General features: G+C 49.3%; 1 protein-coding gene and 1 pseudogene across 3 annotated transcripts in view; one reads left to right on the forward strand and one right to left on the reverse strand.

Annotated features, from left to right (window-relative positions):
* LOC147434938 (RHOMBOID-like protein 12, mitochondrial) overlaps positions 1-26,712 on the forward strand; it is a 193,280-nt gene that overhangs the window by 69,444 nt on the left and 97,124 nt on the right. The window lies entirely within an intron of this gene.
* Positions 7,368-8,322, reverse strand: LOC147434939 (uncharacterized; annotated as a pseudogene).

Below are 26,712 nucleotides of genomic sequence, written 5' to 3' on the forward strand. Positions count from 1 at the left end.
CTGCTGCAAAGATCTTATCCTTAGTTAAAAGGATGGGTGGAAGCAAAGGCTTACCATAAAGAATCTCAAAAGGTGCTTTCCCCGTCGATGAGTGTATGGTATTGTTATACGCATACTCGACAAGAGGCAAATATTTCTCCCAGTCAGATTGCCGGTCTGACACATAAGCTTTTAACATATCCAATACTGTGGAATTGGCTATCTCACTTTGCCCGTCCGTTTGAAGATGGTAGGCAGATGAAAAATTCAGCTTTGTACCAAGATTATCCATCAAGGCACGCCAAAAATTTCCTGTCATGCGAGGATCTCGATCACTCACAATTGACTTAGGCATTCCATGATGCTTAAAGATCTGTGCCAGGAAGACCCTAGCCATATGATCTGCTTTGATCGTTTTGTTGACTGGTATAAAGTGTGCTTGCTTGCTAAACCTGTCCACAATGGTCCAGATCGCGTCATTTCCAGTCTGAGTTCTAGGGAGGTCCATGATGAAGTCCATGGCAATACTTTCCCAAGGTTCATTAGGCACAGACAAAGGTTGTAGCAACCCAGGCGTCTTATGCCGATCATACTTCACTTTTTGGCAAACCAAACATTCCCTGACATACTTATCAATGTCTGCTTTAAGGCTAGGCCAAAAGAAATATCTTTCCATTGCTAAGGTTGTAGGGAGAATACCCCGATGACCCGCATAAGTCGAAGCGTGTGCTTCATCCATGATCTTCTTTCTTAATGGTTCCGCCACACATATGGCCTGATGGTGGTAGAGATAACCGTCCCGAATGGAATAGGGATACTCATTCTCTCCACGATGTAGCTTTCCTCAGATGGTGGAGAAGTCTGGATCATTCGGATATAAATCCGGTAGTGCTTCTAATTCTTGGTGATACACCGAAGTGATAGCGTTCACCCTTGGCCGCCTAGACAGTGCGTCTGCGACTACATTCTTACTCCCAGCCGTGTGAAGGATCTAGAAGTGAAACATAGACAAAAAATTTGCCCACCTCATCTGCTTCTCAGATAGTTTCCTTTGCGTAAGAAAATACCGCAAACTCTGGTGGTCAGTCTTGATCACAAAATCCGCTCCTAGAAGATAGTGCTTCCAGTTGGATAAGGCGTGAATCACAGCCGTGAGTTCCCTTTCGTAGATTGATGCATGCAACTCTACATCCTTAAGCCGTCTGCTTTCATAAGCCCCTGCATGGCCTTCTTGGTTTTACATTGCTCCGATGCAATCACCTGAAGCATCGCAGTGAACCTCAAATGGTTTCCTCAAGTCAGGCACTATCAAAATAGGTCCATGGCTTAGCAAGTACTTGAGCCGATCAAAAGCTCCTTGCTGTCTCGATCCCCATCTGAAAGGAATCTTCTTCTTTGTCAAATCATGAAGTGGTCCTACTACATGAGCAAATCCTCGGACAAACCTTCGATAATATGAACATAATCCCAGAAAGCTACGTACACCATGTACCGTAGTGGGAATAGGCCAATCTTCTACCACTCGGATCTTGGCAGGATCCATACTCACTTTATTGTGGGAGACTATATGGCCGAGATAGTGTATCTCAGAGAGAAAGAACTCGCTCTTCTTTGCATTCACATGCAACTCATGCTTTCGCAATTCTTGAAACACTAAGTCCAAGTGCTTCCGATGTTCCTCTTCTGACTTAGAGAAGATGAGTATGTTGTCAAAGAATACTCCCGTACAAGCTCGATACGGGCTGAAAATGCGGTCCATCATGCGATTGAACGTTGCAGGAGCATTGGTCTAGCCGAAAGGCATTACCAAGAATTCATATAGTCCAAAGGTTGTGCGGAAAGCAGTCTTATGGACATCCTCAGGGGCGATCTGTATCTGATGATACCCACTCTTTAAGTCTATGCGACTAAAGACACTTGCACCCTTCAACTTATCAAGTATATCATCAATCCGAGGGATCGGAAAGCGATTCTTGATTGTGATCTTGTTTAAAGACCGATAGTCTATGCACATTCGAAACGTGCCATCTTTCTTCTGCACCAGTAGAGCTGGAGAGCAGTAGGGTGAAGCACTTGGCCGTACTAACCCTTTCTCTAGAAGCTCGTTGACTTGCTTTAAAATTTCCTCTTGCTGAGCAAGACTTACCCGATAAGGGGGTTGATTGGGAGGCGAGCTGCCCGGTATGAGATCTATGCGGTGATCTTCCGGGCGTACCGGAGGGAGTTCATCAGGGAGTGTTTCGTGAAACAATCTTGGTACTTTTCAATAAATTGAAGACGCTTAATTTCCAGACTAGAAAGAGAGTCCCTACTAGTTTTATGCTTTTCACGAGCAAAAATCAAGTAAGCAGAAACACACTTCTTCATTTCTTTCTTAATGGAGATATGGCTTACAATTGGGAACTGCCAATCTCCTGCATCGGCTTGAATCTTTATTTTCTTACCCCCATGATCAAAAGTGAGGGTCTTTTCCACATAATCGGGAATAGGTGTCATGTGAAAGTGCCATGGCATACCCAAGATGATATCACATCCCTCGATAGGTGCCATCAAAAATGATTCGCGGTCCTTGTACTCGCCAATCCGAAGATTGAGCTGTCCTTGCACGGGAGTTGCAATGGTTGTCAACCCCTCGAATGCCGATCCGGATGTAACCGGTGTGCCAAGCTGAGCCGGTGTGAGGCACAAACGTTCCGCAGTATCCAAGGAGATGAAGTTATCCGTGGATCCTGGATCATAAAGAATCAGTACTCGCTGGTTGTTCAAAGACCCCCAACCCTTCAGAAGGTGACGCTTTTCTTTCTCCATTTCTGTGTTTCCTTGAACATCTAGAATTGAGTTCGAGCTTGGTGGTGCGGGTTCCTTCCTTGCTTTCTCTTGCCTCGTAGAGGCTTGCTCTTGCCGTTGCTGCTTTAGCGGGCAGTCCGGTTTCATATGTCCTTTCTCGCCACAGCAGAAGCATCTTCCTTCCTCTCTGAAAGTTTGAAGTTGAGTAGGAGAAAGGTACTTAGTTCGCTTGCCAGTGCCCTCTGGCTTCTTAGAATGATCATCGTCTCTAGATGGAGGACGTTTTCTTCCTTGGCCCCCATGGTCATCGTAGACCCCTCTTTGCCTTGCACGGTAAGTGCTATGCTCCAACTTTCTGGGCGTCCCAGTTGAGTGCAAATCCTCTGCAATGATTGCTGACTCCATCATCCTTTGAAGAGTATCATGCGGACACACCTTCATACTCTTTCGAAGCTGCGATTGGAGACCCGCTTCGAATTTTCTTTTCTTTTCCTTGTCGGCAATCTTCATGAAGGGAGTGACCTTCAGAAGAACCGACCAATACTTGTCCACATAGGTCGTTACTCTTTCATGTTCCTTCTGGGCAAGCCAGTCCCATTCCTTCTGTATGTCCTGCTCGAAGTCAGGCGGAAGAAATTGTTCATAAAATTCAGATTTGAAGCTCTCCCATTTTCTGGCCTGAGAACCTTCCAGAATCTTGGCTAACCACCAATTACTTGCCGTTTCCTTGAGGTGCATCCCCACATGGCGTAATTTGGATTTTTCTGTGAAGTGCCCATTGGTAAAGGCGACTTCAAACTGTCTGATGAAGGACAGTGCTTTGGAGATGTCTCTCCGTCCGTTGTAGGTTTCGAACTTGATGTCCTTGTCGCTCGATTTGAAGACTCTCATGCGATGTTGAGACTTGCGACCATGCTTCTTGAATCGAGGTTTATCTTTAGGTTGTAGGGTAGTGGCAGTAGTAGCGGCTTCCTGCTTCTGACGAGATGATCGAGAAGTAGAAGTATAATCAGGAGAGTAAGATGGAGATGAGATAGAGATGTCCTTGCTCTCGTCTAGCAAAGAGAGCGCTTTTTCCTGGCCTTTCCTTGAAGTAGGCCGTTCATTCTGATCCGTAGATCCTTTGTGCACCTCGGCACGTTCTTCTTCTCTTGCCTTCTGTGGTCTCACGCCAACAGTGTTGTCTGGATGCTTGGCTGCATCAGTTCCATTCGTTTTCTTCATTCCGCCCAAAAGCTTTTGGACGTCTGGCAACAATAAGATTTGTTGCAACTCCGCAAGCTGAGCTTGCACTTGTTGAAGCTCCTCTTCAACGCTTCTCCCTTGGCTCGACATGGTTCTTCCCGTTCTTCCCGTTCTTCCCGGAATCGTCCTTCTTTGCAGAGAAAGAGAGGAGTCCGAGCTCTGATACCACTGTCACAAAACGGGAGCGTACACGAGCACTTAGAAAATCTGAAAATTATAATTCTTTGAAAACATGAGAGAAGGGAGAAGATCGACACACTATTGGGGACCAGAAGATGGGCTGGTCCCCCCTTGTTAAGAGTATTCTTTTACTCAGGGAATACTTATACAAGCACGAGAACCCGAGGAAACCCCTCCGTTCTGTAGTCTTAGACCCGAAGGTCGTGCTCTCCCGTAAAGGGCTTGGGCACAAGGCCGTTCCTTCCCGTAAGGGACTTAGGCGCGAAGCCGTACTTTCCCGTAAGGGACTTAGGCGTGAAGCCGTACTTCCCGTGAAGGGCCTTCCCGTGAGACGGGAGATTCCTGCAAAACAAACCACATAAAGCAACAATTCTCAATGCGTATCTACACTTTATACCTGTCGCTCCTTGCTCGGAGAATCAACCTCCGTACTCAGTCGTCACGCGAGCACTTGCAAATTCCGTCGCCAGTCTCTGCTCCAGAATCCCAGCGCTTGCACTTCCTGCTGCTTCCGGCTCTCCCAAATTGAAACGCTGGCTACCCTTTTATAGGGTTTGACACCCGGCAGGAATATGGGTCCAAAAGCAGAGCTTGGCGCTCCTAGAGAGAGGAGAGAGAAAATCGCGTTTTCTAGAGAGAGGAGAGAGAAAGATCGCACTGATACACGAGCACTTAGAAAATCTGAAAATTATAATTCTTTGAAAACATGAGAGAAGGGAGAAGATCGACACAGTATTGGGGACCACAAGATGGGCTGGTCCCCCCCGTTAAGAGTATTCTTTTATTCAGGGAGAATTCTTATACAAGCACGAGAACCCGAGGAAACCCCTCCGTTCTGTAGTCTTAGACCCGAAGGTCGTGCTTTCCCGTAAAGGGCTTGGGCACAAGGACGTTCCTTCCCTTAAGGGACTTAGGCGCGAAGCCGTACTTTCCCGTAAGGGACTTAGGCGTGAAGCCGTACTTCCCGTGAAGGGCCTTCCCGTGAGACGGGAGATTCCTGCAAAACAAACCACATAAAGCAACAATTCTCAATGCGTATCTACACTTTATACCTATCGCTCCTTGCTCGGAGAATCAACCTCCGTACTCAGTCGTCACGCGAGCACTTGCAAATTCCGTCGCCAGTCTCTGCTCCAGAATCCCAGCGCTTGCACTTCCTGCTGCTTCCGGCTCTCCCAAATTGAAACGCTGGCTACCCTTTTATAGGGTTTGACACCCGGCAGGAATATGGGTCCAAAAGCAGAGCTTGGCGCTCCTAGAGAGAGGAGAGAGAAAATCGCGTTTTCTAGAGAGAGGAGAGAGAAAGATCGCACTGATACACGAGCACTTAGAAAATCTGAAAATTATAATTCTTTGAAAACATGAGAGAAGGGAGAAGATCGACACAGTATTGGGGACCACAAGATGGGCTGGTCCCCCCCGTTAAGAGTATTCTTTTATTGAGGGAGAATTCTTATACAAGCACGAGAACCCGAGGAAACCCCTCCGTTCTGTAGTCTTAGACCCGAAGGTCGTGCTTTCCCGTAAAGGGCTTGGGCACAAGGACGTTCCTTCCCTTAAGGGACTTAGGCGCGAAGCCGTACTTTCTCGTAAGGGACTTAGGCGTGAAGCCGTACTTCCCGTGAAGGGCCTTCCCGTGAGACGGGAGATTCCTGCAAAACAAACCACACAAAGCAACAATTCTCAATGCGTATCAACACCTTATACCTGTCGCTCCTTGCTCGGAGAATCAACCTCCGTACTCAGTCGTCACGCGAGCACTTGCAAATTCCGTCGCCAGTCTCTGCTCCAGAATCCCAACGCTTGCACTTCCTGCTGCTTCCGGCTCTCCCAAACTGGAACGTTGGCTACCCTTTTATAGGGTCTGACACTCGGCAGGAATATGGGTCCAAAAGCAAAGCTTGGCGCTCCTAGAGAGAGGAGAGAGAAAATCGCGTTTTCTAGAGAGAGGAGAGAGAGAGATCGCAATTCAGCCCCCTTGCGTCGGTTTTAGCCTTGGCTTTTTTTTTTAAGGGCCTTGCTTGCTTTATTTTATTAATAAAGGCCTGGTCACTTAAAAGTGACCGGCCACTTTAATAAAATAAAGTGTGAATCTGTTCAAACTTTAAAAAACTCACTTAGTTAATGAAAACAATGCTACACAAACACATTCCAGGCGTCCCCGGGTGCAGGACACGGCACAGATGCAATGCAGACACAGACTCCTCGCGGGAAAACATCTGCCCTCCCGCGAATGTTTCTGCTTTTCGTAAAAAGCTTCATTGAACCCATCTTTATTCTTGTGCTTGCGTTCTTACGCGTATTTTCTTACTGAGTTCGGATTTCGTCCTTAGCCTACGGGATGCCCCCTTACTGATGCACCCGTCACCCATCATGTGACGCATCAGAGGCACTTGTAACCCGGCCTTTTCCACCGAACTTACGGAAACTCCTTCGCGATGTTTACCGTCACCCATCAAATGACACATCAGAGTTGTTTGTTCCTGATGGCAGTTCCTGTAGCTACAATCTTTTTAACAGTTCTTAGTGCACATAATAAAATATCCTAAAAAAGAGATTTAATCATTAAAAATAAGAAAATAGTCCAATTAGAGAGAGAGAGAGAGAGAGAGAGAGAGAGAGAGAGAGAGAGAGAGAGAGAGAGAGAGAGAGAGAGAGAGAGAGAATCCAAGCAAGAGACATGGGGTAGCAGAGTTCCACTGCTAGATGGCACTGGCCCCAGAGATTGGCGCCCCTTTTGGTATTTCTTTTTCATTGCTATAAAGGGCACAATTTGGAGACTCTCCTCTGCTTCTCCACATGGTAGAATACGAGAGAGATTATCGTCCTCGGAGGTCATATATGACCTATGGAACCAAAAAGTCAAACATACAAATGATGCCTCTTGATAAGAGGGTAGTGAAGCGTCGGCAATTTTGGATACAACAAAAATGTGACACATGTCACTTAGGGGAAAAAACAAACAACTAGTAACTGAAGGGTGGTGTTCGCGACAGTAGAAGGCTTAGGAGAGCGAAACTCTCGTATGATAGCCTTCCCCGTGCGGTAGACCACCCAATGTGCTTTGCCTCATGTTGCATGCACTTTCTTGAGGTCTTCGCCTTTGTTTTTGAGTTGTGATGGCGTGAGATCTTCCGCGATCCATAGCTTAGTGCTTATGAGAAGGTGTGTTTGTTTTAAGAGAGTCGATCTTCTCCTTTCTCAAATTTGAGAATGGCTTGTCCACTTGGCAACAACTTGCTTTCATCTATCATTTCTATCTTGTCGGGGTCCAGGGTGATCGGCTTGAGGGTCTCATTAAGGAAGTTGATGCGTTCCAAGAAGTCCTCCTTGACTGCCCTCCCATGCTTGTGGTAGTCCGCCAATGCGGACCTTCAGAGCATTTGGTTGTTGGCTCTTTCTTCCTTGGAGTTCCATTGCCACACATGTCGCTACTTTAGCAAGCACCATCGATGTAGCTGGGTGACCTGAGCATCTACTTCCATTAGCTTATTGGTGGCAATATTGATTGTTGATTCGAACTAGGCATCAAGCATGCTAAGGTGAGCTTTGAGGTCACGGTTCTCTTCCTTGACTCGATCAAGGGCCATTGTGAGTTGCCTGAGGGGATCGACGTTGCTCGGGGCCTCTAAGATGGCTGCATAATTTAGCCGTGGTCGCACCCGGATCAGTGGGAGACCCTCTTTACTGAAATCTTCTTTTGTCGGAGTTGTCTTCCTCGTCCATGCCATTTTTGAGACCCTTGCTCTTTTTATTGTCTTCTTTAAAACTGCTTCAAAAGACCTTGTTTGGCATCGTGGCGATGTGGGTTGGGGTACGCAGTCTGAGCAGACACTGAGACCCTCGACTAGGGGGAGGGAGGGCGTGGTTGTCGACTATTGCCCCCCACAAGGCAGCCCTCGCCCAAGGGGGACATGCGGCAAAGCGTAGCCGGCCTGGCGGGCTAGGTTTTGGTAGAGCACAGGTGGGCTAGGTTTTGGCAGGAATGTATATTCTCGAAGTGTTGAACTCATGGCGTCTTCAACCAGGGTCATCTAGGATTACGAGTATACCACTCTTTTGTGTGAGAGAGAGAAATGAAATGAAATGTTATATTAACGTCTTCAAAACGCCAAAGTGACCTATGAGACCAGAAAGTTACAATGTGGTGGATTTGATACAAAGTCAGAGTAACAAAAGTAACAAAATGAAAAAATGAAAATACTATGCTATGGAATCCTAAACTGTTAGGTGTGAACTAAGCACCTAGTTGGGATAGCTGAATCACAAGAGAGATCACAAGAGATCCAGCATCGGTCGTTGGCGGATCTCATCAATCTCCTCCATGGTCAGTAGTCTAACAGGGCGTCGTGCATGTAGGGCCAAAGTGATCCGGATCCTCTAATTCGGCCTCCGTCGATGCTGTGTAGTCCTCCGCAGTCGTGGGCGTCTGGATCTCCCCATCTCGGTCGCTCGATCGATCAGTGTGGCTCTGGTGTAAGGCGACAAACTATGCTATGGTGGTAGCTCCTCCGGGTGTCCAGTGTCTGCTCTAAAGAAGTTTGTGATCTGTCTCTGAGACTGCCTTGCGTGTCCTCTCGTCAAGCTCTCTCTGTGTCTGCGCAACTCGAGCAAAAACAAACCCAGGCATCTCTGATCCTGTACCGCATGACTCTGGAGAGTGGTCTAAATCCCTCTCTGAACAAGCAGTGGAAGCGGCCTCGTATCTCGTAGTAGACGAGGCAGTGGCATGTGTAGTGCAACTCTGTGTCAGGCCCCATGTCACACATGGGGCATAGCGTGGCCTCTGTTGGTACTACGCTGTATCTTCCAGTCTCGATCCGCAGCTGGTGTGAAGATGTGCGTAGCTGGCCAATAGCACATCGTATCCCATGAGACAAGTGGGTGTCGATGTATCTGGGTCTCGTCACAAAACCGTCCTCTGTAAGTTGGAGAAGATGCTCTCTGTAGAAAGCCATCTTCCTGCCCAGCTCGTTTACTGGCTATATCCATGTCCTCCTGGTGTCTAGCTGAGTCAAGTCTTGGCGGACGAGCTTGGTGATCTCGGATTGTGTAAGAGTCAGAGAGGGTGCATCCAGTGAGTACTGGAAGGGGGGCAATCTATTTATGTTGAACCCATGCGCCTGAAACCATGATGTCATCTCCCCATACTAGCATGCTGTATCTCCCTGCATGGCTAACTGTCGAGAGGACTCAAGTGCAAGGCGGGCATATCTGTGTCTGGGAAGTTCCCACATGCGGTGTATGAAGGAGATAGATCTGGTGAGTGCCTCAACCACTAGTGGGGGGGCAGCTAGCTCTGCTCGGATAATGGCATGTGGTACTGAAGCCTTGGCTCTAATGAGCCACGAGATCATAGAGACCAGAGGCTTCTCCATATCTCCCCATCCATCAGTGCGACCCGTCCTCCCGTGATGATCCAATGAAGGTCCCCATATCTCAGCTCCATAGAGCAATGCAGAAGCCACCAAAGTGTCAAATAGCCAAAGCTTCGTCCGAGGTTCGTGGAACTGAACCTATGAACATATCCTCTCCAGTCTACCCAATGCTGCATGGGCTCTGGTCAATCTAGCCTCTGCTGCTCTCCTCAATGAAAATGCTGGTCCACTAAAAACCACTCCAAGGTAAGTGTAAGCATCTGTATACTCCACTGTCTCCTGGCCGTATGTGAATGCGGGTGCTGACCTCCTGATCCACTGTGGGGTGGTATTAAATACCATGACCTTGGTTTTACCAAGGTTGACAGACAAACCACTTTCATGGGCAAACCTATGCAAAGCATCCAAGTGACGTTGCATCCCCTCTGGAGAGTCAGAGATCAACACAATATCATCAGCATATAACAATAGTGGAATCCATGTCCCTGCCAGCTGTGCACCTCTATCACCATCTCTCTCAATGTAGTCAGAAACCTCATCCACATACATACCAAATAGAGTAGGTGAGAGCGGGCAGCCCTGCTTCACCCCAATAGTGGAGTAAACCGGTGTAGATAGACCCTCCGAGGTGCGTACATGCCCCACTATTGACCTGTATAATGCTATGACCCCCCAAATGAGCTCTGTGGGTACTCCCATCTGCAATAATCTGCGCATCAATCTAGCTCTGGGTACTGTGTCAAATGCTTTGCGGAAGTCCACAAAGCTACAATAAATCCGTCTCCCATGTGATCTGCCCTCCTCAATGATGGCTCTGAGTGTCAAGATATGGTCAAGAGTAGAAAAACCTCTCCTGAACCCTGCTTGTCCGGCTGTGCGTATCCCCTCCCTCTCTGCCCATCTACTCAATTGCTGCTCAAGAATGGATGCGTACAACCGTGCCAATGTGTGTCCAATCATGATAGTGCGATAATTCCCAGGCTCCATAGGGTCTCTTGACTTGAAGATATGTACAATAGTAGATAGGCTCCAAGTATCAGGCACGCCCTCACACATGGCATGGTTAAACATAATTGCTAGAAGCTCTGCTAGTAGATCTCTGGCATGCATGAAATGCTCAGCCACTAAGCCATCATGACGATATGCTCTCCCAGTCCTCATCCTGTCAATGGCCTTCTTCACCATCTCAACGGTGAAAAAAGCACATGTGTGTGGGCATGGATCGGGGGTTTCGGGAAGGGGCGGCTGTCCAGGAACTGTGTACAGAGATGATGCGTACTGGCCCCAGGCCTCCGTAGAGGTAATGGCAGGGGGGGGGGGAGGTTGCTCATGAAAGAGCTGCCATGCCTACGTGAATCCTGAATCAGAAATAGCTGGTATAGATCTTGTTCTAGGTGAGCCAAAAATGCGCTCTTCTTCCGCCGCACTAGGCGTCGGAAGTCAATCTGTGACTATCTGTGAGTGCTGTCCCCCAAAAGCACCTCTCTGTGAAGTCTAGCTGTAGTCTCACGGCATTCCTTATCATAATAGCTATTCTGGGGCATGCTCCCAAACTGGCGTCTCTGCTCATGCTAGGTGTGTGGGTATGCCTCTATTGCTGCATCATGTAATGTCTATGTTAGTATAGTAGTAAGTTCGTGCAGAGGTCGCCCTGGCTCCTCTGTGCACAAGCGTCTGTAGATCCCATCTATGTATGCAGAGTCCGTCTCCCGTGTGAAGGTGTAGCGAGTAGGGGCTGTTGCCCGTAGCCTGTGTGCTACAGTAAATTGTAAAGAGATCGTCAACGACACAAGAGCATGATCCTCTGCGACACCAACCGGTTTGGGTCCAACCATCAAATCCTGGATACTAGAGATGAGGCTCGGCTGTGTCATGACATAATCCATTGTGCTGGCTCCATGCTGTGTGGAAAGCATGTAAAACCCCCCGTAGCGGGAAATCTCTGTAGGCCATTCAAGATGGCCAATCCATGTGCAGTCCCCATGTCTATCAAGTGTCGTCCATACTCACTATATTCCCCATCCTCTGATAGTCTGGATAGGCCCGTCTCTGCAACATCTAGCACTCTCAGCATCTCTTTTGAAGTGTCATAAAATACTGTCTGATGATGGGCAGTCCTAGCATTGAAGTCCCCTAGAATGATAATGTCACCATCTCTAGAGAACTCCCATATGTCATCATCCAAAATAAAAAAGGGGGATTGTCCTCTGGGTGGTGCATATACTGACGTACTCGGGGGGAAGTAGCAAATAGCGATGTAAAGATATCTGCCTGTCTCTGCTCTCAATCTCAACCACATGTACCTAGCTTGCACATTCCTGCGTGCTATAAGTATCAATGGTTGCTACTCCTCCCTGAATAACACCGCCACTCCTCGTGAGCCCAGCCTGTCACCAGGAGGTGTATTTTTCCTGTTGCCTTCCGTAAATAAGTATTAGATATATTTATTTTATTTTTACTTGTTTGTCCCAAAACCCTTGAAAAGGTGCAAGTGGACATTGCATGGCCAGTGTGAAACGGCTGCAGCCAAATGGGTTTCTCACATCGGGGATCTAGGTCGGTCAGACAGGGACTGCCCGGGCCAGTTAGCACTGAATTCTGATGAGTATGGAAGCTCGTGTGCGCCAAACTGGAATTTGGGCCACTCGTCAAGTCACTGCAACTTTATAAGTTGAAAGGGGCTAGTAAATTAACCCACATTGTAGATGTTGGTCAAATGGTAGTCTTCAATGATGGTCAGGAGACCGATAGGGATGCCATGGAAGCATCTCCTAAAATTTAGGGAACTGCTATTTTTGACCGGAAAATGTGTTCGCGTCATTAGTTCTGGAATGACAAGGGGAACATTTTATTGCTCTGTTGCCAAGTCAACTGATGCACCAGTTGAGATATTTTTAGCAGGGAAAGCCCAAACTCGGAAACTGGGCGACGTGTCAGCCTGTGAGCGATTCTGCCACTCTGGGAGGCAAAAACGAGCTGCATATCAACAAAGGGGGCGCCATTTTCAGCCTCAGGTGGATTGTAGCAGGTACAGAAGCTATGGAATGCTTACCTTGCCCTCTATGCACAGTATGGTGACGGGAGTGATGCCCCGCACGCTACATACTGCTCTCTTTCTCCCCTACGTACAGTATGTTATGCCCCACTAGTGGGTTTCTCATTTGACCTATGTACAGTTTTGGGGGTTTATGCGCGTTTGCCAAGGCAAGAGCCTTCTGAACAGGAACCGGATTAGCTAATTGCTAATCCCCCATAGGTACGCACAGTTCCATCACGAAAGATTGCGAGTTTGGAGAGTTTTCTCGCGTGAAAACTCGTCCAATTCACAGGGGAACTGTCCCATTGCGTGCGGGAGCCCTTGGGACACGCGTAGGCGTGTTCGCTCCGCTAAAAACGATCCGAAACAGGGAATTACAGCCTGCTGTGTTTTTCTGCAGGTTTAGGGTTTCGCACCTAAACTGCAAGGGAACATCGGGGGAGCCTCGTGAGAGCCTTGGGATGCGTGTACAGGCTTTTGGGCTCTCGGCAGTGAAAAACAGAGAATTACAGCCCGCTGAATTTCTGTGACAGCTCACCAGAAAGCTTCCAGATATCGAGGGAATCCGTCCTAGACAGGTGTTTTTGACCTACAGGGGTTTTTGCGCCGTTCTGCTGTCGAAAACCTGCGTTTTCAGCCCTCGCCAGGTTTGGACAGCTTTGTGAAAGCTTGTGCTAAGTGGTCGGATCGTCTACCTTAACTTGAATAAAGAAATACCGAAAGGGGCACCAGTCTTTGGGGCCTACAGGGTGTCGGTCTCGTGTGCGCAGTGACATTCTAGTCGCTGGACGCAACTGTGTTCTCTTCCCTTCTCAGTGCTCTGTGTAAAGTTAATAGGTAATTGAAATAGTACCGCCCTCTACGTTGTACGGGCCGGTTATACAGCCCTCTGTGCTCTAAACGTGGCTCCTTTCTACAAGCTGTCTCCCATCTGTATCCACTAATATGAGGCATAGATTGCCGAGGGGCTTGATGTGTCTCAGAGTAGAAGATGATGTCTCTTCCTGTAAAACTATCCTCAAAAGCACCCACATCAAGGCGCATAGATCCATTACAATTCCAGGTGGCAACTTTGAGTGTTGTCCCATAGGTCTCACACCGTCATGTGGAGGGCCGCTCTACAATCACCACCCGACCATCTCTGTAGAAGGCTGTCTTTCCCCTCTCCCTTGCCGCTTGAATCTCTGGCACTACCTCTCTCATATGCGCAAGCTGTGTGAGAGTGAGGTCATCTCCAAGGAATATGCCCGTTTTCTTTAGTGTAGGACGCCTCTTCAAGAAGTCCTTGTTTGCCTCCATGGATGAAAAACGCATGATTAAAGCTCTCTCCTTTGAAGTTTCCCCATTTCCTTGTGTCTTCTTCCCTACCCTCACCATGCCTTTGTATGAGTAGCCTCACTACCCATCATGTGGAGAAGTTCTTTGACTTCCCCTTCCACATCGTCTCGGTCTTTTAGACCGGTTACTCATATGTGCAAAGCTCTAGTTTTCCTTTGCTGCTCTTCCTCTAGAGTCATGTTGATGATTGTAGGAGTGGGGACAGATGTGATTTCTTTCCCTTTCCCTTTCTTAGAGACTTCTATCCATTTCTCGGCGTCATCCGCCTTCTTCTGTGTCTTTGTGATCACATCCATCCACGAAGACGTCTTTACCACATTCTGTTTCTTCTCCTCTTTGCTCATCCGTACCTGCTCCTTGATGACCTTGATTTCCTCTATCACCGAGGGCTGGAATTCTTCTTCCTTTAGTCCGCTGCTTGCTCTATCAACCAGCTCTCGCTTGAGGGCTGAGACCTCTTCTTTCAGTGCTTGTGAATCGGCCTTAAGTGCTTGTAGCTCTGCTTGCAGGTCTTCTTTCTCCTTCCATTGCGTGCCCTCGTTGAGGAACATTTGAAGAAGGTTGGCCTTCTCTTTCCACCATCCTTCCGTATCTGCTTTCCATTCTTTCATCTCCCTTTCCATTTGTGTTATCCGCTTGTTTGTACGCATGAACATTGCCTTTGTATGGGGCTTGCTGATGAAGCGCTTATGACCTACATTTGTATTTGAGTTATGTATATAAAGTTGTCCTCTGATTAGGCATACGTAGCTGTCCTCAGTTATGCATACATGGACACCCTCATATGCGCATACATACCACAGAAAACCACAGAAACATATCGAGACTTCTACAATTTCAGAATTTGGCCAATTTTGGCAATTTCAAATTCTTTCTGCAATCTGTAATTTGCTTGCTGTTCTCCTGAATTTTCTGTAAATTTTTGAAATTTCCTCCCCCCCTGATTCCTGCAGGTCTGATTCTGATTTCTGCAGGTCTGAATTTTCTGGTTCCTGCAGGTCTGAAATTCTGCTGCTCTGTGCCGCCTTTGACAGCGCGCAAACCCCCTCACTGCACTGCTGTAAGGCTGCCTTGCTGAACTCTCTGCACTGGTGATCGAACCTTACATTGTTGCCATAACATTAAAAAACAGCAATACTGCTTGGCAGCAATGAGAAGGGCTTCTTGTGCTTTGTACTGTTTCAGAGTTTCAATAGTGAGAACATCCCCTTCTCTTGGGCCCCCTTGCTTACACAGCACAAGCTGCCCCTCTGCTTACGAAAACAATAAAATAAAATTTCGAGCACCCCCCTTGCTTTTGCCCACAAAATATGAACCTTAGACAGCTAGGCTGTGCCCGCCAGTCCCATTTTGTAAATAAAATTGATGGCGTAAGCGAAACCAATGTTCGAACGCTCATCACGCCTGCTTATGAGAGACGTGACCTGCACCTGCACCTGTGACCCTTTCTCTTCTTGTGTACGAGCAGCGAGGACGCGCCAGCAGCTTGAGAGAGAGAGAGAGAGAGAGAGAGAGAGAGAGAGAGAGAGAGAAAGAAAGAAAGAAAGAAAGATTTTTAACGTCTATGTCAGGCCGAAATTGGCCTATGAGACAAATCAAATGTACATGGTGTGTATGTCATCCGTCTATCGGAAAGACAAATGAAACAAAACTGATACAAAACTGAACTGAATGTAGGTAGGTAGGGGAGTATCTGAGGAGGGATGGAGCTCTATCTCTAGGGGTATATGCATGTCTATATGCTCAAGGTAGTACAATCATGAGAATGAGAATGCATCAAGCTATCTAGCTCCATCCTGTACAAATGGGGGGATGTAAGATGTGGTACATGGGCGGGGCTGGTGCCAAGGCTACCCGGATGAAAGCTGTCGGGTCGGCCCTCATCTGAGCTACTCGCTCCTCAGTGGCACGGCGCTCCCGGGCTCGGATCTCCTCGATCTGTCGGTGGTGGGAGCTCGCGCCCCTGTAGCCTGTGACTCGTGGTCGTCGTCTAGCTCGGCTCACCTCCGCCTGTGGGAGTGTCACTCCCCTCTGAGTGTCTGGTGAGGGAGGGGCGGCAATCATCTGAAAGAAGTTTGTGAGCTGCGACTGTCTCCCCTCTGTCTGTGTAGCTGTGCGTGGCTGTAGTAGTGTGTCCCGATGGCTCTGTATCTCTAGTAAGAAGCGTCCGAGCTGTCTCTGATCTCGAGAGTCCATGATCTCTCGGAGAGTGGGCTGTCCTCTGAATAAGGCCTCATACCTGCCTCTGATCTCAGTGTATGCTCTGCATCTACATACAAAGTGCTCCTCACTCTCCACCTCCTCTGTGCAGGCTCTGCAGACTCGCTCCTCCCTGGGAACACCAGTATGTCTCCCGATCTCAATCTCTAACCTGTGTGAAGCCACTCTCAGCTGACCAATCGCCACCCGTGAGCTATGTGGCATATATGTGTCCATATAGCGTGGTCTCTGTATGAACCCCCCAGACAGTATGGTGAGAAACTGGTCTCTGTAATCTGACATCCTCGTCCCCAAGCCAGGTGACTCCCAGACTCTCCTGGTGTATAGCTGCCACAGATCCTGTCTCAATACCAAGTTCCTCTCACTGCGAGAGAGGTGAACAGATGGTGAGTGGGGGTCGTACTGGAATGGTAGTAGTCTCTCCATGTCAAGACCGTGTCCCTCAAACCATGCTCTGACCTGTGAGTACCATGCTCTCTCATGCCCACTCTCTGATAGCTGTATAGCTGCCTCAAATGCTCTACGAGTAAGTCTGTTAGGAGGTAGCTCTCTCATCCTCTGGATGAAGCAGACTGTCTGGAATAGTGCCTCTACAGCCATAGGTGGTGTGGCGAGCTCGGCTCTAATAATGTCATGTGGCACTGTCTTCTTGCTGCGGAGCAAGCGTGAGATCATACATACCTGTGGCCTCTCAAGCTGTGTCCACTGGTCAGCTGTCAATCCTGGTGCCCATACTGCCGCCGAGTACATCAGGGCCGGGGTGACTAAGGTGTCGAAAAGCCACCCCTTCGTGCGGGGCTCCTGAAAGTGTGCCTGGTGGCATCTCCGCTCTAGCATGGTCAGAGCTGCATATCCTCGGGTGAGCCTGTCAGCAGCAGCTTGCCTCATAGTGAAGGGTCCTGGTAGGCTGGTGAATGTGATGCCAAGGTAGACATAGGAGGTGACTACATCAACCTGTCCTCCTGCTGCTGTGAAGGTGGCAGCGCTCCTCACTGCATTGGATGTGTGAAAGATCATGACCTTGGTTTTGCCAAGGTTCACAGTCAACCCCCTGTGTGTGCTGAATTCGTCCAAGGCCTCAAGATGGCGTTGCAAGCCCTCGGGTGACTCTGAAATCAACACAATATCATCAGCATATAACATGATGTGGACCGGAGTACCTGCCAAGTCGCTCCCCTCTCCCCCTGCTCGTAGTATGTAGTCGGAGATCTCGTCGATGTAGAGCCCAAAGAGTGTCGGGGAGAGTGGGCATCCTTGCTTAACACCAATGGTGCTAGCAATGGTCTCTGAAAAGCCGCCTGGGCAACGAACTCGACCCGTCACCCTCTCGTAGAGAGTATATATGGCCCAAATCATCTCTGTTGGTACCCCAATGCTGTGAAGGCGCTGGAAGAGTCTCTCGCGTGGGACTGTGTCAAAGGCCTTGCGGAAATCCACAAAGCAGCAGTAAAGCCTCTTCTTCCGCGCCTTTGCCCCATCAATGAGGCAGCGCAGAACGAAGATGTGATCAGTGGTGGAGAAAGCTCGTCTGAAACCTGCCTGGCCTGGAGCTCGTAAACCCTCGGTCTCTGCGTAGCAGCTGAGCTATGCCTCAAGTACTGCTCCATATAGCTTGGCCATCGTGTGGCCAATCATGATAGTCCTGTAGTTCCCTGGGTCCAGGGTGTCGCTAGATTTGTGGATAGGCACTATGGTGTGCTGTGTCCACTCCTCTGGGAAGCCCTCCCCTATAGCCCGGTTGAAGACATGTGCAATCAACGGGGCTATAGTGGAGGCCGCATAAATGATGTGCTCACTCTGTAATCCAGTATGGTCAGCTGATCGTCTGTGCTGCATGCGGCGTATGGCCCTCTCTACCATCTCTGCTGTAAAGAAGGAGGAGCACGTGGGGCGTGGCTCGTGTGGCTGTGGGATAGGAGGCTGCCCTGGCACCTCATAAAGGCGCTCTGCATAATCATGCCATATCTGTGGATCCTCAATAGCTGTAGTCGGACGTGGCTCGCGCAGGGTGCGCCAAGCCGTCGCGCTATCTATGCTCATGAATAGGCGGTATAGCTCAAGCTCCTGTGCCTCTTCGAATGCTCGCCGCTTTTGGCGTGTCAGCGTCTTCATATGTCGTCTGGCCTCTCTCTCTGTGATCTCTCCTAAGGCTCGCCGTGCACGGAGGCGTCGGTATAACTCTCTGCACTCATCATCATACCAGCGGTTCTGAGGCATAGTCCCGGGGGGGGGGGAGTGCGTCCTGTGTGAGTGGTGTGTGGAAAAGAGCTAATAGCTGAAGTGTGGAGAACGGAAGAGATATGTGATGTGAGAACTGAGAGTGGTGGGGATGGGTGGAGGAGGCATAGGCCATGCTCGACCTCGGCCGAGTAAAGAGAGGCTAGCTCATGTGTGAAATGGATGGTGGTGTGTGGAGTGTGTGCTGTGGAGCTGTGTGGGATGGTATCTCCGGTGATGGAGAAAGAGAGGTATGTGTGGTCGGCTCCGATGGGTATGGGTGGAATGGTGAAGGATGTGATAAGGTGTGTAGCCTCCCTGGGTCCCAGAATATAGTCGACTGTACTCCCCCCTCCCTCTGTAACTCCATGTGGCATACAAGTCAGGCCCCCTGAGGTGGGCCACTGGGCCATCCCGTTATAAATAACGAGACGGTGCTGGGAGCCAAGTCGAAGTAGGTGTCGTCCGTAGGCTGTGACTGGAGCTCTGTCTGCTGTATCTCTCATAGTAGCCTCCTCATCTAGAGTGTGTAGTGCCTCTGGGTCCTCGTGGTCATATGCCTCACACTGCTCACTGCGCGTACGAGCATTGAAGTCTCCCATAAGGAAGACTTCACCCAGTGTAGAGTACTCCATAATCTCCTCCGTGAGGCATGCGTACGGTGACTCCTGCTCAATAGGGGCGAATCTGGAGCCTGTGGGAGCAAAGTAGCAAAGGGCAATGTAGACGATCCTGTCTCGTGAGAGCTCGAGGCGAATCCACATGTATCGGGCCTGTGGGTCCCGGGAAACAATCTGTAGTCTGTTGTGAAGCCCCTGTCTAAAGAGTATGGCCACTCCTCCTGAACCGCGAGTGGTGTGCTGGCGCATACATCCCCGATGTAGAGACTCCCATTGGAATCCATGTATCCGTGGTAACCCTCTCTCTGGGCTCTCGTGTGTCTCTGTAAGTAGAATCATGTCTCGACCTCTCATCACCTCCTCAAGTCTCTCTGGGTGTGTCCATAGGTCTCCATTGCAATTCCAAACCGTGACATGAATCTCCTCGTGTGTCCCACAGGCCGTGAGTCCCTATGCGATGGTCTTGCCATCAATGATAACCCTACCATCTCGATATACTGCCTTCTTCCCTTCTTTGCGGGCTTGGTGGACTCTAGGCATGCACGCGCGGCGGTGATTTTGTTGCATCTTTGTGAGGTCATCATCAAGATAAATCGGGGGGCCTTCTAGCCCTCTCAAGATGACCCTCTTTCGGAGGAAAGAAGTTCGAGACTCCTCGGAGGCGAATTGGAGGATGAGAGCACTCTTCTTTGGATCTTTGCTGGCTCTCCAAACTTTGGAGAAAGGGATCTCTTCTTCCTTGTATCCCACTTTCTTGCATAAGGCTTTCCCATCGCTCTCGGGTGTAGACCCTTCTTCTTCTTTGATGCCGGTCACTCGCACATTGAGACGGCGAGCTTGTCGCATCTTCTCCTCTTCGATGGTTGTGTGTACGATGAGTACCTCATCTTTTTGGGCTTCCTCTCTTGCTACCTTCTTGATGTTCTTTTTGACCACTTCGACCCATCCTTCTTTGGTGGCCTCTAATTTGTCCTCAATGCTTGCGGTGAGGGCTTTGGTGATCTCCTCCTTGAGGGCTTCCTTAGCCTCCCCTTTAATCTCTCCTTCCTCGGGGGTGAGGGATGTGAGGGAAGCATGAAGGAGATCGATTTGTGCCTTCATCTCTACTTGCTCTTTCCTCCATCTCTCCCTCTCCTTCTCGTTCTCCCGTTCCCTTCTCTCCTTCTCCTCTTTGAGATTTTGGATTTCCGCTCTCATGTCCTCCTTCTCTTTGTTCCATAGCTTGATGAAGTTGGCTTTCTCCTCCTTCCATATTTCTCTCTCCATCCGCCATTCCTTCATGTCCTTCTCCAATTGTGCAAGCCTCTTATTCGTGAGCATGAAGGACGTTGTCTTCGTTGTCGGTGTCGGCGTCTTGATGATGGGGGAAGACATGGTTGTCTTCGTAGCTACCCTCTCTTCATATTGTGAAGAAGAGGGGAGAAGGGGAAGAGAACACTCGGCTTGTGTGTATGCAGGGGGCAGCGGGCAGGGGATGGGGATGGGGTGTGTGTGTTCAGTGGATGAGCTGGTTGTCTTGACGTGCAGGGAGTAGCGCACAGGGGGGGGGGGGGGGGGGGGGGGGGCAGCGCGCAGGAGGGAGCAGCACACAGGGGTGGGACAGCGCGCAGGGGAGGCAGCGCGCAGGGAGAAAGAGGGGAGGCGAGGGCTGGCAGCACGCAGGGGGAGAGAGAGAGAGAGAGAGAGAGAGAGAGAGAGAGAGAGAGAGAGAGAGAGAGAGAGATGAAATGAAATGTTATATTAACGTCTTCAAAAGGCCAAAATGACCAAAAAGTTACAATTGGTGAATTTGATACCATGTCTGAGTACGAAAATTAGAAAGTTACAAAGAATTAACACTAAAACACTAAGGAGAAAGGAATTTTTTTTTGGGGGGGGGGGGGGGGGGGGGGTTGTGGGTTCAGATGAAATCTCTCATCGGTCGCTGTCGGATCTCATCGACCTCCTCCATGGTCAGTACTCAGGTTGGGCGTCTTGCATGTCGAGCTAGAGTGATTTGTATCTTCTATTGCAGCCTTCGTCAGTGGTGGGAGACCCCCCGAGGTCGTGGATGTCTGGATTTGCCAAGCTCCGTGGCTCGATCAAGCAGTGTACCTCTAGTATGAGTAGGCTCAGAGATCTGCTGTAATGACTGCTCCGTCGGCTCTCCTCTGGCTGGTGTAAAGAAATCTGTGATTTTTAACGTGAGACTGTCTTTCCTCTGATGTCCTCAGCAGCTCTCCCTAAGTCTGCGCAGCTTTAGCAGGAACAATCTGAGACACCTCTGATCCTTGTATCTCATGACTCTAGAAAAAGATCCGAACCCTTCTCTGAACAGGCAGTGGAAGCGGCCGTGTATCTCATATTATGCTGGGCAGTTACGTGTAGTGCAGCTCTGTCTCTGGCTCTAAGTTACATAGGTGACATATCCTAGCTCTTGCCGGCACCCCTCGAAATTGGCCAATCTCGATTTGGAGCTGATGTGAGGATGTGCGTATTTGTCCAATAGCGCAACTTATCCCATGAGAGAAGTGTGTCCATGTATGCAGGCCTAGTCACAAAGCCGTCCTCCGTGAGTTGGAGAATATGCTCCTTGTAGAAGGCCATCTTCGTGCCTAACTCTTGTGTCGGCTGTATCCATGTGCTCTTGGTATTTAGTTGAATCAAATCTTGACGTATGAGTCTGGTGATCTCTGTCCGTGTGAGAGACAGGGAGGGTGCATCCATGGAGTATTGAAGTGGAGGTAATCTATCCATGTTGAGACCATGCGACTGAAACCATGCTGTCATCTGTATATACCAACATGCTGTATCGCCTTGTAGAGCTAGTTGTCGAGATGACTCCAGGGCATGCCGAGCGTATCTGTCCCTGAAGAGATCCCATAGACAAGCATAAAGGAAACTGAGCTTGTCAATGCCTCCACGAGGGGGGGGGCGCGCGGCTAGCTCGGCTCGGATAATCTCATGTGGTATTGAGGCCTTAGCCCGAAACATCCGAGCGATCATAGAGACGAGAGGCCTCTCCATACATCTCCATCCATCTGTGTCGCCAGATCTCCCATGGTGGTCTACTGAGGGTCCCCATACCGGAACTCCATGTAGCATAGCTGGAGTCACTAGAGTGTCAAAAAGCCAAAGCTTTGTTTGCAGTTCATGAAACGGAATCTGCGAACACATCCTCTCCAGTCCTCCCAAAGCTGCATGTGCTCTCGTCAGTCTAGTCTCTGATGCTCTCCTTAGTGAAAACACCGGTCCACCGAAGACTACCCCAAGATAAGTATATGCATTTGTGTACTCCACAGTCTCCTCGTCATACATAAATGTGGTGCCGACCTCCTGACCCATTGTGGTGTGGTGTTGAACACCATAACCTTGGTTTTTCCCAGATTGACAAACAAGCCACTGTCACGAGCAAATGTATGCAGAGCATCCAAATGACGCTGCATCCCCTCTGGAGAGTCAGAAATCAGCACAATATCATCAGCATATAGTAACAGCGGAATCCATGTCCCTGCTAGCTAAGAGTGTAGATAATTATGAACTCTCGTAGTCCAGAGGAAACTAGTGACAAAAGCGTCTGCCTTCGGTTTCTGGGTGCATAGTCCTGGTCGTTCTTCTTGTATACTTTTTTGGTGTATGAGGGGAGCGACCGGGCGTGCCCTACCCGACTCCGAAAACAAAACAAAACAAAAATTGCCTCCATGCTTCGCCTGAGTCCTGACTTATAAATAACTGATACAGATCTTGCTCTAGCTCAGATAAATAAGCCCGTTTCTTTCGTCGCACTAGGCGGCGAAAGATAATCCGTGACTGTCTATGTGTGGTAATACCCATGAGCACTTCCCTCTGTAACTTTTTCCTCATCTCTCTACACTCCTCATCATACCAACTGTCTTAGGGCATTTTTCTTGATCGTCTCCATGTAGGCTGGCTGTGGGGGTATGCTTCTGATGCTGCATTATGGAGCGTCTCTATCAGTACCTGAGCGAGCTCATCTAGTGGCCGTCCTGGCTCCTGGGTGCATAGCTTCTTGTATATCTCATCCATATACACAGAGTCCGTCTCCTTCATGAAGGTATACCGGATGTGTGCAGGGACCTCTCCTAATGGAGCTGTGCTGAACTGAAACGTCAGGGTGAAGGACAAGATAGCATGATCAACTGCTACTCCAACTGGCCTAGTGCCCACCATGAAATCTTGAAAGAATGGAATGAGACTTGGCTGGGCCATAACATAATCCATTGTGCTGGCACCATGTCGGTGTGGAAAACAAGTAAAACCTCCAACTATCGAAAATCTTTGTAGGCCATTCAAAATGGCCAATCTATGTGCGGTTCCCATATCTATCAAGTATCTGCCATATTCAGTGTATTCCTTATCTTGTGATAATCTGGATAGACCCATCTCTGTAACGTCCAGCTTCCTAAGCATTTCCTCGGAAGTATCATAAAATATTGTCTGGTGGTGGGCAGTCCTAGCATTGAAATCCCCTAGTATGATAATGTCACCATCTTTAGAATACTCCCATATGTCATTATCCAAAATAGCAAAGGGGGATTGTCCCCTAGGTGATGCATATATTGACGTTGTCGTGCAGCTCCGCTCCCATGCTAAGAAAGATGGCAGGAAAATGCACATCAACTTTGTTAATTTTTCCAGAGCCAGCAGCCCGGCGCTGACCTGGCTCAAGTTTCGAACACATATCCCCCGACAACGTACTAGGACGAAAGTAACAGATAGCAATGTAGAGGTATCTGCCGGTCTCTACCCTGAGCCCCACCCACATGTACGTAGCATGCTCATCCTTGCATGCTATATATATCAATGGCCGCAACTCCTCCCTGAATAGAACTGCCACTCCCCCTGAGCCTCGTCCTCGACGCTCCGATCTGGTCTCTTGTCTGCATGTTGTCTCCCATCTATATCCGCTCACCTGTGGCATGGATTGCCTAGGGGCTTGATGCGTCTCAGAGTAGAAGATGATGTCTCTCCCTCTGAAGCTATCCTCAAAGGCCCCTACATCAAGAGGAAGTGACCCGTTACAATTCCAGGTTGCCATTTTTAGTGTGGTCCCGTAGGTCTCGCACCGTCATGCGGGACGTCGCTCTAATATCACCACCTTTCCATCCCTGTAAAAAGCAATCCTCCCCTTTTTCCTTGCTGCTCTAATTTCCGGCATTACCTCTTGCATATGAGCAATCTGCGAGAGGGTGAGGTCATCTCCAAGAAAGATGCTAGTGTTCTTTAGAGTCGGTCTCTTCTTCGCGAAGTCTTTCTTCGCTTCCATGGAGGGGAAGCAGAGAATGAGTGCCCTTTCCTTCGAGGTTTCTCCGCTGCTCTCGCTTTTCTTGGTGCCCACTCTCCAGGCCCTCGTATGCGTCTGCTCGTTGACCCCCACTAGAGTCATGAGTTCTTTCACGTCTTTATCCACATTATCTTGGTCTCTGAGGCCACATATCCTTACGTATAAGGCCTGCACACGTCTCCTTTGCTCCTCTCCTAGTGTCAAGTTGATGATGGTTGGTGTGGGGGTTGGGGTTATTTCCTTGCCTTTCCCTTTCTTTTCCTGCTTTTTGTTGGGTCTTTGTGATGACATCTACCCACGAGGTCGTCATTTCTTTTTGTTGCTCCCCACGTTCTTTGATGGCCCGCATTTGTTCCTTAATCGTGCTAAGCTCTTCAATTACTGAGGGTTGAAGCTCTCCCTCTTCGAGGACATTCTATGATCGCACCTTTGCAAGCTCTTTCTTCAGTAGTGCGATTTCGTCATCTTGGGCCTTCACGCGATCCTCGAATGTATGTATCGTGCTTTCCTGTGCTGCCACGCGTGCGTGGAGTATGTTGATAGTGCGGTTGATTATGCTGATGGACTCGCTCAACTCTTCTTTGCATTTTTGGATGGCATCCTCCACCGGGTCATCTTTGCCATTCTGCTTCCCCATGGTCGGAAGGCCGCCACAGGAGAGGGAGAAGGATACAGGAGTGAAAAGGAGAGGCACAAGTTTTTTTCCCTCTCTATACGTGGCTAGTCCTTCTCTCTCTACGCGCGCATGTTTTTTTTTTTTTTGGTGTTAAATCCCTATTTCTTTCTCTACGCTCGCAAACTCTCTCTCTCTCTCTCTCTCTCTCTCTCTCTCTCTCTCTCTCTCTCTCTCTCTTTCTCTCTCTCTCTCTCTCTCTACGCTCTGCCCTCTTTCTCTCTCTGCGTCATTTTTTCCCTCTTTCTCTTTCTACGACCCCTTTTTTCCTTTTTCTCTCGCTACGTCCCTTTTTCCCACTCTCTCTCTACGCTACCCCCCCCCCGGTTTCTCTCTCTACGCGCTAGGTTAGGTTGGGTTCGGTAGAGCTTGAGAGAGAGCAGAGGGTGGGTGCAGGGGCAACGGGAGAGCAGAGGGCGGGGGCAGGGAAAGGGGGGGAGAGAGAGAGGGGGCGCAGGGGCAGCGGGAGAGAGCGCAATGCGCGAGCAAGGGGCAGGCGCGAGAGCTGGGGAGTTGGGGGTGCAGAGCACAGCCCGCGAGCAGAGGGCGGGGGCGTAGTGGGCAAGGCGCGCGAGAGAGAGAGAGAGAGAGAGAGAGAGAGAGAGAGAGAGAGAGAGAGAGAGAGAGAGAGAGAGAGAGAGAGAGAGAGAGAGAGAGATTTTTAATGTCAGGCTGAAATCGGCCTATGAGATAAATCAAATATATATGGTGTGTATGTCATCCATCTATCGGAAAGACAAATGAAGTAAAACTGATATAAAACTGAACTGAAACTGAAAATCAGTAGTGATGTACTGAAGATGGTGATGGTGATATGTCCTGGGGATATCTGAGGAGGGATGGAGCTGTATCTCTAAGGATATATGCATGTCTATATGCTCAGAGTAGTACAATCATGAGAGTGCATCAAGCTATCTAGCTCCATCCTATACGAATGGGGGGTTGTAGTATGTGGTACATGGGCGGGTGTGGTTCCAGGGCTACCCGGATGACGCTGCAGGGTCGGCCCTCATCTCAGCCACTCGGTCCTCAGTGGCACGTCGCTCTCGGGCTTAGATCTCCTCAATATGTCTATGGTGGAGGCTCGCACCCCTGTAGCCAGTGACTCGTGGTCATCGTCTGGCTGGGCTCGCCTCGTCCTGTGGGAGTGTCACTCACCTTTGAGCGTCGGATGAGGGGCGGACTGTAACCCTATGAAAGATGTCTGTGAGTTGCAATTGTCTCCCCTCTGTCTGTGTAGCTGCGTGTGTCTGTAGTAGTATGTCCCGGTGGCTTTGTATATCTAGTAAGAAACTCCCTACCTGTCTCTGATCTTGGGAGTCCATGATCTCTCGGAGGGTGGACTGCCCATTGAATAAGGCCTCATACCTGCCTCTGATCTCAGTATATGCGCTGCATCGACACACAAAATGCTCCTCGCTCTCCACCTCCTCTGTGCATGCTCTGCAGACTCGCTCCTCTCTAGGGACACCGGTATGTCTCCCAATCTCAATCTCTAACCTGTGTGATGCAGCTCTCAACTGACCAATTGCCACCCGTGAGTTGTGTGGCATGTATGTGTCCATGTAGCGTGGTCTCTGTATGAACCCATCAGGTAGTATGGTAACGAACTGGTCTCTGTAGTCGGGCATCTTTGTCCCCAAGCCTGGGGAGCGTTCCGTTGTATGCTAGAAAACCTTCGAACGACGTAGGCCGATGCCTGGGGAGCGTTTGGTTGTATGCTTGAACCTCCAAGCGACGCAGATTGCGGTCTG

The sequence above is a fragment of the Adiantum capillus-veneris genome, chromosome 19 (assembly GCF_014529385.1).
Source record: "Adiantum capillus-veneris isolate H3 chromosome 19, ASM1452938v2, whole genome shotgun sequence".
NCBI lineage: Eukaryota > Viridiplantae > Streptophyta > Polypodiopsida > Polypodiales > Pteridaceae > Adiantum > Adiantum capillus-veneris.